Source organism: Urocitellus parryii, chromosome X, assembly GCF_045843805.1.
Source record: "Urocitellus parryii isolate mUroPar1 chromosome X, mUroPar1.hap1, whole genome shotgun sequence".
In the NCBI taxonomy this organism is placed as follows: Eukaryota; Metazoa; Chordata; class Mammalia; order Rodentia; family Sciuridae; genus Urocitellus; species Urocitellus parryii.
Genome location: NC_135547.1, coordinates 76959042 through 76971828, shown reverse-complemented (window position 1 = coordinate 76971828; position 12787 = coordinate 76959042). Strand labels below are relative to the sequence as shown.

The following is a 12787-nucleotide window of genomic DNA, read 5'->3' as shown; positions in this document are numbered from 1 at the left end:
ATTAGCTCCTGAGACACTTAGCCCCACCTCAGCCCCTACTTCTTTGGTCCTTCTGTCTAATAGGCCAGGCTGGACTGGTTCTGCCCTGCCCTGCCTCTTTCTCCAGCTTGAAGAATTCCAGTGGAGATACAGCTCTCATTTCTGAGGCACATTTGCCTTGCATCCTTAAGAGTAAGGAAGGAGGAAAGGAGGGAGGAAACCAGCATGTTTCTGATCGTGTTGGGCCCTTTCACCAGCATCACCTCATTTCATTGCCAAAATATTTCAGTGAGACAGGTAATGTCTCCCTTTAGAGCTGAGGGATCTGAATCTCTGAGATTTTAGGTTCCATGGGGGGCTCCAGGTCTTTGTGACTCACAAATCTATGCTTTCAATTCTAGTGCACCATGTTGTCTCCCAGGAAAGCCTCTCGACAAGCGCAATCACAGGCCAACTGCATTCTGAATCTTGTCAAAGAAACCAAGTATGTGTCAATTGCACTAGATCTTGAGTCTCTAGGAAAACCAGCCAGGTGGTTATTTGTCCTGCAGGGAAGGGCCTGCCCAGGAAGGCAGGCTAGTGGCAGTGCTAAACATGTGGCTGACTACACTTTTGGAGGAGGGATGGGGCTATGGAGCTGTGAGCTGCCTCAGTGAGCACTGGGGCTCCCACTTAGGCTTCAGGGGGTCAGAAAAGTTCTCCAGCACTCACTGCTGGGATTCCTCATGATGTCACAGGTAGGAATAAGTGAGTCCAGGTGGTATAAGGACCAATCAGGGCAGGTAAGAAAAATAGAAATCCTTATCTCAATCCTTCAGTTGGAAGTCCTGTGAAGCTAGGGAAGAGAGCCTGAGATTTTAGTCCATCCCTGCCATTGATTCCATTTGGGATCTTGGAAAAGTCCGATCCGCTCTCTGGTTTCATCTGTTTTGTCACTGTTGAGACATGGCTTGGTACACAATAGGAACTCAACACTAGTCTGGCACATAAATGAAAATGTGAGTAAACAGGCTGCTGGATGGAGACCTAGAGGAAGCCTGCTAAGGGCATCTGCAGGGAGTACTAGAGGATTCCCTCCAAAATGGAAACAGGAGCTAAAAAGTATCTCCCTCACCTGGAGGGATATATTGACATGAACTTACATTCAGGTTCAGAATCCAACTGCAGGAGCCGGGGTAGGGGAGACATGGCTTAGAAGCATGTGAAAAAGAATGCGAGTGTATGTGGGCTGAGAATGAACTGGCAGATTAGAGATGCTAATACCTTCCTGGGCTGCTGCAAGCACCTAGAGGTGAACAGGCCCCACCTGGGGTCCTGGCTTCCTAGCAGGAACCTTTTTGCATTGAGGAGCAAGGAAATACCAGAATCAAAGAAAAGAATGAGAGAAAGGGGGAGACAGTGGAAGGGGGGGCTGGGAGAAGGCAGAGAATATCTTGCAACATGTGAAGCAGGCTAGTTTGTTGTAATCACCCTTTTTATAAGTGAGGAAATGGGCAGCCAAAAGGTAGCAACTGGCTGAAAATCACTGGCCTCATGTCTGGAGTTTGACCTTGAACCCCAGCAGTCTGACATCCAGAACTGGTACTCTTAAACTCTATCCTCTACCCCCACTGAGGCTGAAAGAATCAGAATCTCCAGGAATTTCTATTTCTAAAAGCTCTCTAGGCAATTCTAATGCCCAGCCCAGCCCAAGGCAGAACAAAGACTTGGGGACTAACTAGCCCAGGTGACATTCAATGGTTCTGAGCCTTCCCATACAATTCCCAGAGCAGGAACCAGCCCAGAGACCCAGTCCCATCAACCTAGGAAGTGACTGAGAAATAAATGTGCTAAGATTCCCCAGCATGTACCATGGTCTGATGTAAGCTCACATATCCTGGACACATCCCTCAGATAGCTGCTAATACCCTCCTGAGAGAAACTGTGACAAAGGATGGGTGCTAAAGTCTGGTCTTGGAAAACTAGGTCCATTGGAGCCAAAGCTTGTGCCCTTGACCTTCAGAACTGGCTCATGAGGCTGTGGGAGGGGCTGTGTGGGTTCCTCTGGGGGATAAGCACAGGCATTAACAAGCCCAGAAACTACCCGCAAATGGGGAGGTCCACCTCGGGTTAGCACTTCCTGCATCCTGCCCAGACTAGGGAAAGCTCAGCAGGCCACCTCTCCCTGGGGACTCCATGCAGAAACACAAAGCCCAGAGTTCTTGGTTGCCCTGGCAACAGCAGGACCTACTTGGAAGAAAACAGTCTTTTAAAGGCTTAAAAGGGTGGATGTTTCCTTTGACAGAGAGCAGGCCCTGACCTGCTCCCTGCATCCTCCTCCCCTTCCTGTCAGCCCCACACATATGGGTAGAGCTGGGGCCCCTCATCTCAGCAACTCTTCTAATGGGGATGGGGGTGGGGTGTGTATTTTCTGGAAAGCAGGGCCCTGGCTTTTAATTCTGCTCTCACTGTGGGCTGTTAATGTAAGAAAGAGGCTGAAATGGAAGGTGTGAACTCCTGGCAATGGCCTTGTGGCCCAAGGAAGCCTCATCTTGTAGAACCCACACAACAGAACATGAGGAAGGCAAGTGTTCTCAGCAAGTCTAGTCTTCCTACCCATTTACTGCACAGAGATGAGACCTGTCTGGGCATGGGACACTGTGGAGGTGGCCAGAAGTTCCAGACTTCTTCCTATTTCAGCATCTCTTCCTCTCCCTCCTGGACTATTAAAGTAGCTCCCTGCTAGTCTACCTGCCCCCTAATCTCTACTTCTAATCAATGTATCTTCTATATGCCTGTGTGGTGGTGTTGGGGGCATGCTATGATGGTCCTTTGAATTCACAGATTTGGGCTTGTTGCTCCTATACAAAACCCTCAATGGCTCCCCTTCCTCAGAGGAAGACTTGTGGACCAGACTCTGGCATTCTTCACTATCTGGTCATAAACCACCCATGCTGTCTCATCTGCCCATGCTATCCTTCTCCTTTCTCTTTAGTCCGAACTTCAGACTTCTTTAATTCATATATCAGGCCCTCTGGCTTCTCTTTTTGCACATTCCATTCCCTTTGCTTTAAAATTTCACAAACATTCTGGGCAAAACCATAGTCCCAGTTACTCGGGAGGCTGAGGTAGGAGAATCATCTGAGCCCAGGAGTTCAAAACCAGCCTGGGCAATATAGTGAGAACTGGTGAGAGAGAGAGAGAGAGAGAGAGAGAGAGAGAGAGAGAGAGAGAGAGAGAGAGAGAGAGAGAGAGAGAAATAGTTTCCAAACACAGGTCCCTCCCATTCTGAAGTAGAAGAAATAAGAAATAGGTAGAAAAGGGATGGGGATGTGGCTCAGTGGTAGGGTACTTGCTTCTCATGCATGAAGCCCTAGGTTTAATCTCCAGCACCACACAAAAAAAGGAAAAAATAAATAAAAGGTAGAAAGGTGACACAAAGGAAGGACAAGAAAATAGATTTTTTTTTTTTTTTGCAGTACCTGGAATTGAACCGATGGGAGCTCTATCATTGAATAGCAACATCCCTAGCCCTTTTTATTTTTAATTTTTAGTTGTGACTGGGTCTCACTAACTTGCCCAGGCTGGCTTCCAACTTGCAGTCCTCCTGAATAGGTGGGATTACAGGTATGCACCACCACTCCTGGCAATAAAATAGAATTTTAATTCAGAAGTTCAGCATACTTTTCCAGACTTGTCACTCCTGGAGCCTATCTCCCTTCCAAGCCCATTATTCCTAAATTTTTAGGAAGTCTGTAAATTTATATGTGCACTGTTAATTACCTCCCCACCTAAATAGAATAAGCAAAAAAAGGCATTTTGAGAAACCTATAATTTAGGGGACTTTCCAATGCTATATATTGGTCAGATAATGAAGACCACCTCAGCCTAAGGATCCTAGATTCACTAGACCACCAGAAGCTGTCTTGAGATCACTGGACTCAGATCATTCCTGCCTATCTTTCCATACCCACCCCTCATCAGTTTTCTTTAAAAGAAGAGTTATGAATTCCAAAAATGCATCTCTCACTCTTGAGATGGCCCTCGTTGCATTCTCCCTTGGATGTGTATTCCTTGCCTTACCCCCAAAGGGATCTCCCTTGAGATCACTCCAATTCTCCCTTGAATACATTCTACTTCACTAAAAGAACCTCTCTCTATGCCTGTGAATGGCTTGTGCTGAAATTCTTTTCTGTCACATATGTCAAGAACACCACTGGTCCTGAGTCAAGTCTCTTAGGATCTTCTTCAGAGAAACCTCTCCTCCTGTGACAACTCCACCTGGCAATCTTCTCAGCTTCTTCCATGAAGCTGCTTCTACTCTGCAGAAAAGCCCCATCCTTTCTGAGTTTCCACTCAGCCCCCTACCTCCAGGTCCTACTTGTCCCACTGGCTTGACCAGACTAGGGAATCTGGGTGCAGAGGCTGGCCCATGACTACAATGTAAGCTCATGGCTACGAGGCTGATATTCAATGTTAGAGTGTGAGAATGTGGTCTTGTCTCCTTTGCAAATGGAGGCTGCATTGACAGTAGCTTGCTTTGTTGTTGTTGTATGTTTATTTGTTTATTTGGTACCAGGGATTGAAACAACCAGGGCATTTAACCACTGAGCCACATTCACAGCCCTGTTTCTTTTTTATTTTGAGACAGGGTCTCTCTAAGTTGCTGAGGTTGGCCTTGAACTTGAGGTCCTCCGGCCTCAGCCTCCCGAGTCATGGGGATTTACAGGCATGTGCCACCATGTCCAGCTGGCAGTAGCCTTTGGAAGGAGGACTGGCTCCCTAAGACTTGGCCAAGGGATGATGGTATGCAAGTGAAGATGGGAGCCCCTCCCAAAAAAAATGTTGGCAGTGTGAACAGTAGTGATGAGCAGGGATGAAGAAGCAGGAGCTTGCAGAATAGGTTGCTCCTTACCAGCTGAGCTCCCTGTTGATGACCACCATCTCTTTGGAAGTCATCACCCCCTCTCAGTGGTATAGTAGAGAGTGACCTCTGCTGGGCTTGAGAGTCACTCAGACCTGGTTTTGAAACCTAGCTCTGCCATTCCCTTGCTGTGTGCCCTTGAATTGACTGGTTTACTTGTCTAAGCCTTAATTTCCTTTGTCTGAAAATGGAAGTGATAATAAAGTATATTTATAAGCTCATTTATATGAACTAGCAACAACGAAAATAGCTAGTACTTTGTTAGCACTGAATGGGGGGGGCACTAAGTGCTTTACATATATTAATCATCACAATCACCCTATAAGGTAAATAGTGTTATTACCTCTCCTTTGGTATATTAAGAAACGAGGCACAGGCTGGGGAGGTACATCAGTGGTAGATCACTTGCCTAGCATGCAAGGCCCCAGTAAGTAAGTAAGTAAGTAAGTAAGTAAGTAAGTAAATAAACGGCCCAGAAGTTGAACCTGCCCAATGTCATTAGCACAAGCATGCAAGTTCTTTTGAATCTTGCAGTAAAATAGTCAAAGCTCTGTGGTTCAGGAATGAGGCCCAAGATCCAGGGCAGGGACTTAACCATTTTTAGGTCATGGATCCTTCTAGCAGTTTGGCAAAAACCTCTTTACCCTTTCTCAGTATAATGTTTCTATGTGCAAAATATAAAATACATAGAATTGCACAGAAAACCAATCATACAGAAGTTGCTATAAAATATTTTTATCATTCTTTGGTCCAGTTATATCACGATCTAATAATGATTAACTCACAAGATTTAATAGCAAGCATGTAGACTAGAAATGTTGCAAATTGATGAGCAGAAATAATTTTTTGTGTGTTGTGTCAGGGATCAAACCCAGGATATCACACATTTTAGGCAAGTGCTGTACCACTGACCTACACCCCCAGCCCATAAGTGCTTTCTTAAGATACTTATAACAACTGTGATGAGATCTGAAAATATTTGTGATTTCTGTTGGTGATAGAGTCACAGATACTATTAACACAATTATGGTTTGTTGCCTACATTCCTAAAGTGAGGAAATGCTAAATTTCAGTTTGTGGTTAGTTGAGAGAAGATCAAATAATTTTCCCATCCAAGTTCACAGACCCCCTAAGTTCTCTCCAAATACCACTTGGAGGTCCAAGGAGCTCAAGTTAAGAAGCTGTGCCCTAGGGTGTCTGAGAAAAGACAATGGCTTCCCTGTCAGCTATGGGGATAAGCTAGGGGCTGGCAGAGGGACAAGTGCGTGGTTTCTCTTTCAAGAACTGTTTACAAAAATCATAAAGTCTGGCAGCTCCTTCTTCCTCTTGGTCTTGAGTCAGCAGCCCAGGGTGGGGCTGAGACTGTCACACTTGGTTTGAGTTTCAAGCTCACCATGCACCCATCCCAAAGAGTTGATTTCATTGCCATTTCCTCGCCAGGGAAATGTTGGTGGATTTTGCTCCATCTTAAAATTGCTTGCACAAACAGATTTCCCATTAGTCTGGAAATAATCTTGAAGTGGACATATTGTTGGCTCTAAGACATTTTCTGAATTAATGAATGCTTTTACCCTGGCACCCCAACCAGGCTTAGGGCTTGCAGAGAGGAGGAAAGATTACCAACTGGGTCAGGCACCCCAGAATACCAGTCAGAATTGGTACTTGCCCAAAATCCCAAATGCTTTTTCCTGACTTCCTGACTTGCCCACCTGTCAGTAGAGTTCCTGCCAACCAGAGCAGCACAGTCCTGGGCACTAGTATAACCACTGAGACATATGGTCAGAACAGCAGGAAGTCTTGGTTTTTCTTATTTTGTCTCTGTTTCCATTCAAGCCTCAATGGTGAGCAATGCTCGTGAAGACCAGGTCCCAGGCCTACCCACAATGCCTTTCGTAGGGGTTTCATTGGACCCTAGCCAGGGTCCAATGCCTTCTGCTCTTCTCCAGGCTCTCATATTTACTGTGAAATGAACAACACTCAACTGATAGCCATGTACTAAAAAAGTTGCAGCTTAGTTTCTTTTTTTTTTTAAAGAGAGAGTGAGAGAGAGAGAGGGAGAGAGAGAGAGAGAGATATTTTTTTTAAGGAGAGAGGGAGAGGAGAGAGAGAGAGAGAGAGAGAGAGAGAGAGAGAGAGAGAGAGAGAGAATTTCTTTAATATTTATTTTTTAGTTCTCGGCGGACACAACATCTTTGTTTGTATGTGGTGCTGAGGATCGAACCCAGGCCGCACGCATGCCAGGCGAGCGCGCTACCACTTGAGCTACATCCCCAGCCCAGTTGAAGCTTACTTTCTACAATGAGAGGGTGGGTGTGTGATAATCATGTACACCATAGTCACCGGCTAGTAAAGAAGCTGATTCAGAATTAATTTACTTCAGGTAGCAAAAGGAACAGAACAATATGCTTTGGGGTTCAGGCTGAGAGATCCACAAACAGGAATGTTGAGAAGATTTATTTTCTTGACTATAAAAGACACAAAATTATGTTCTTAGGTTGGCCAAGGTTCCCAAACATAGGCAGAAGGAGGCTAAGAGGGAAATGGGAATTCAGAAAAATTTTGGTGAACTAGATTGACCAAGAATAAGAAAGATAAGATCTCTGATTAGGAAATTCAGATATGAAAGAGAGGATATTAAAATCAAACTTATAGAAACAAAAAGGGTTAGAAAGGAAAATACTATAAACAACTGTATGACAACAATTAGACAACTTGATGAAAAGCCTGAATTCCTAGAAAGATAAAAACCATCAAAAAATGATTGAGGAAGAAATAGAAACTCCAAATAAACCTATAACAAGCAAAGAGATCAAATCAATAATCAAAACTACTCACAGGGGTTCAGGGTTGTGGCTCAGTGATAGAGCACTTGCCTTGCATGTGTGAGGCACTGGGTTTGATCCTCAGTACCACATAAAAATAAATAAATAAAATAAAGGTATTGTGTCCATCTACAATTAAATATATATAAAACTACACACAGGCTAGAGATGTAGCTCAATGGTAGAGTGCTTGCCTAGCATGCACAAGGCCATGGGTTCTATCCCCAGTACTGCAAAAACGAAACAACAACAAACTCCAAAACTACTCATGAAGAAGAGCCCAGATACAGATGACTTCATTGGTAAATTCTACTGAATGTTTAGAGTTAATATCAAATCTTCACAAGCTCTTTCAACATGTAGGAGAGATAACACTTCTCAACTCATTCTGTTAGGCCACTATTATCCTGATACTAACACTGACAAAAAAATCAGAAGAATATTACAGACCAATATGGATACAAAAATCCTCAACAAAATATTAGCAAACCAAATCCAGTAATATATAAAAATAATCATATACCATGACCAAAGGGGATTATCCCAGGAATGCAGGGTCATTTTAACATCTGAAAATCAATTAATATAATACATCATATCAATAGAAAAAAGACAAAGCATGATCATCTCTGTAGGCACAGAAAAAGTATTTGATAAAATGTTCAACATTCGTTTGTGATAAAAACATTCAACAAACTAAAAATAGGTGGAACCTTTTTCAACCTGTCAAAAGGCATCTATGAGAAACCCACAGTAACATTACACTTAAGAATGTTACACTGGATGCTTTCCCCCTCAGATCAGGAACAAGATAAGTGTGTCCACTCTCACCACTTCCATTTAACATTGTACTGAATGTTATAGCCAGAGAAATCAAACAAGAAAAAGAAATAAAAGGCATATGATTAGAAACAAAGAAATAAACTTTATTTGCAGAGATGACATGATCTCAAATATATAGCAAATTCTAAGGAATCCACTAAAAATGTATCATAACTAATACACATGCTCAATAAGGTTGTAGCCTATGAAATCAATATAAAATTGTATGTTTATATACTTGCATTGAACAACCTGAAAATTCCATTTATAATATCATCAAAAGAATAAACACATAGGAATACATTTAACAAAAGTAGGGCACAAATTGTACACTGAAAACTATGATACATGAAAAATTAAAGATGGAAACAAATGGAAAGACATTCCATGTCCATGGATCAAAATTCTTAATATTTTTAAGATGCCAATATTCTTCAAATTGACCCAAACACAATACCATTTGAATCCAAGTTTCTCTGTAGAAATCAACAAGTTGATTCTGAAACCCATATGGAAAATTAGGGGGCCCAGAATAGCTAAAACAATCTTGTAAAATAACAAAGCCAGAGGACTCACACTTCCCAATTTCAAAATAGTATACAAAACTATAATAATTAAAATAGTGTTTTGCTAACTTAAGTATGGATATATTGCTCAATAGAACAGAATTGAGAATCCAGAAATAAACCCACACAATTATGGCCAGTCAATTTTTGATAAGAGTATTAATCCCATTCAATGGGGGAAATAATAGTTTTTTAGCAAGTGATGCTGGGACAACTAGATATCCAAATGCAAAAGAATGAAGTTGGAATTCATTCTCATGCACACATAAAAATTAGCTTAAATGGATCAAAGATCTACATTTAATGGCTAAAACTATAAATGTAGATGGAAACAGGCATAAATCTTCAAGACCTTGCATTAAACAGTGATTTCTTAGATATGACACTAACAGTACCATGGACCAAAAAAAATATAATAATACCATCTATATCCAGAATATATAAAGAACTCCAGAAGCTTAACACCAAAAAACAAACAAATAATAAATGGGTAAAAAACCTAAACAGACAGAGATTAATAATAATAATAATAATAATAATACCATCAAGAAAGTGAAGAGGGGGGCTGTATTGTGGCTTAGTGGTAGAGTGCTTGCCTCACACGTGTGAGGCCCTGGGTTCAATCCTCAGCACCACATATAAATAAATAAATAAAGATATTTTTAAAAAATGAAAGTGAAAAGGGGGTTGGGATTGTGGCTCAGTGGTAGATTGATAAATAAAATAAAGATATTGTGTCCATCTACAACTGAAAATTTATTTTTAAAAAGTGAAAAGGCAGCTTACAGAATGAGAAAATATTTGCAAATCATGTCTGATAAGATATTTTGATCTAGAACATAAAAACATCTCTTGCAAATGAATACTAGAATGACAAATAATCCAAGTAAAAATCCAGCAAAGTATCTAAAAAGACATTTCTCCAAAGAAGATATACAAACAGCCAACAAACACATGAAAAGATACTTAACATAATTAGTCATTAGGGAAGTGCACCAAAAATCTTAATGAGATACCACTTCACACACACAAGGATAGCTATAATAAAAAAATGCTGGTGAGAATGTAGAGCACTAGTACCCTCATACACTGCTGGTGGGAATGGTTTAGCTACTTTGGAAAACAGTCTTGCAGTTCCTCCAAATGTTATAGAGAATAACCTTATAACCCAGCACCTCTACTCCTATACATACACCTAAGAGATTTGAAAATATATGTCTGCACAAAAACTTGTACATGAATATTCATGACCACATTAATCACCAGAGGCAAGGAGAAGAAGCAATCTAAATGTTCATCAACTGGTTAGTGGATAAATCGGTAAATAAAATGTGTTCTATTCATATAATAGAATTTATCCAGCCATAAAAAAGTAATGAAGTACTGATACATTGTACAACATGGATGGACTTTAATAATATCATGCTATGGGAAAGAAGTTCGTTGCAAAAGACCACATAGTCAATGATTCCATTTCTATGACATGTCCAGAATAGGCAAATCCATAAAGACAGAAAGTAGATCAGTGGTTGCCTAGGGCTAGAGAGGAGCTAGCGGGGAAATGGGGAATGACTGAAAATGGCCACTGAGTTTCTCTTTAGGGTGATGAAATTGTTCTAAAATTGATGTAGTGAGAAATGCACAATTCTCTGAATTTAGTTTAGTATAATATAAATACACTGAATTGTACATTTTAAGTGTTGAATTGTATGGTGTATGAATGCTTTGTCTCAATAAAACTGGTACAAAAAAGAAGAAGAAGAAGAAGAAGAAGAAGAAGAAGAAGAAGAAGAAGAAGAAGAAGAAGAAGAAGAAAGAAGTAGAAGTAGTAGTAGTAGTAGTAGTAGTAGTAGTAGTAGTAGTTTGGGCTGGGCACAGTGGTGCACATACCTGTAATCCCAGCAGCTCAGGAGACTGAAGCAAGAGTATTGCAAGTTCAATGTCAGCCTCAGCAACATAGCAAGGCCCTAGGCAACTTAGTGAGACCCTGTCTCAAAATGGAAACAATTAAAAAACGGGCTGGGGATATAGCTCAGTGGTAAAGTGCTCCTGGTTTCAATATCTAGTACTAAAATAAAAATTTAAAAAAAAGAAGTTTGGTGAGTCATAAATATACCACAATATCATACTGAAGAATCAAATCCCAAGTTCACAACATGTGATTAGGACAGCTATGTGACAAACCGCAAACATTCTACTTTGTCAGAGTAGATCCCAAACAGATTTGGGATGTACACATGTATTAACAGATATGATACCATTGAAAAATAACATGGTGACTGGGGTGCAAAGAAATATACCATAAAGCATAACACTGTAGTCTTAGTAAACTTACTAGAATGTCTACTTTCTAGGGATCATAGTTTAAAAGGGAAAGTGGGGCTGAGTGTAGCGTACATGGTTAGAGTTTCACTACATACCCATTCCAGTTAGCTGATCTGGCTTCTGAATTTTGCAATCAGCTATAGTGGCCCTATGCTAGGAGTTCACAACCCAGTCAGGACCTGGTAATTATAGATATGGAGATGGCAAGATGGAGACAGAGCCTACTGATTAGCTAGTTGTACTTCTACCTTTGCAGATAGAGCTCTACTTGGAGCTCTCAACAAATAGTTCAGACTTTTCTGCAGCGACCAGCCAGCAAGATCACACAGGTTGCAAGACCACATGGCTCTTAGCTGGACTATTCTTCCCTATCTGAGATGAGTTCATCTCCCAGCCCCATGCCTACCCCCAAGCTATCCTCACTGGGGCCAGCCATGTTTGCTACAGTTATTAAGCTTCCCCAGGTGGACCAGATTCCAGGTCACATCACTTGCACTTATAATCTTGAGGAATATTGGGTTTGATTCTGCTCCAATGCTACCTGATGAGCTGGGAACCAATCTCCCACCCAAGCGGAGTTGGGACTCATGTGTGGCAGTCCTACATCATGGGGACACTAGAATAATCTTTACTTCAATTCTACCAGTTGCTTATCCACAATCCATTATATTTTTTCTTTTCCAACTGAGTTTATTTAATATTTGTATTCCAAAGATATATTTAACCATATTTCTCTCTCTCTCTCTCTCTCTCTCTCTCTCTCTCTCTCTCTCTCTCTCTCGTCTGGGGATCAAAACCAGGGCCTTATGTATGCTAAGCAAGCACTCTACCACCACACTATACCCCCACCCTTAATCACATTTCAGAATTTTGTGATTAGAGAAAGAAATCACCCAGGTCCATATGCAGACATATTTTTACATAAGTATAACCACAGTAAAGACAATTTTGTACCATTATTTTTTTTTACCTATCAAATCACAGAAACTTTACTATCTAGTTAAATTTACTGTCATGCTGAGGGAACAACTTTATGAAGCAGGTGTTATTATTTCTTTCATGTCACAGATGAAGAAACTAAGGCACAGAATTTAGAGGGCTTGACCAAGATTACCCAGCTACAATCCAGACTGCCAGTTGCCCAAATTTGTGCTTATCACTCCTTGTGCGGGGAAGGGGGGGTGGGGGGCTGGGGGGGTGCTGGGGAGGAATGCTAGTATGCATCAGAATTCTCCAGGAGGCCTGTTGAAACACAGAATATTCTGCCCCACTTCCAGAAATTCAAGTGAAGTGGCCTAGGGTGGGGCCCAGGATCTGCATTTCTAACAAGTCCCCAAGGGACACTGATGCTGCAGTACTAGGACTACCTT

The 12787-nt window shown here is 41.5% G+C and overlaps 1 protein-coding gene across 3 annotated transcripts in view; it reads right to left on the bottom strand.

The window, feature by feature from the left end:
- Positions 1 to 12787, bottom strand: part of Nhsl2 (NHS like 2) — a 272876-nt gene that overhangs the window by 18949 nt on the left and 241140 nt on the right. The window lies entirely within an intron of this gene.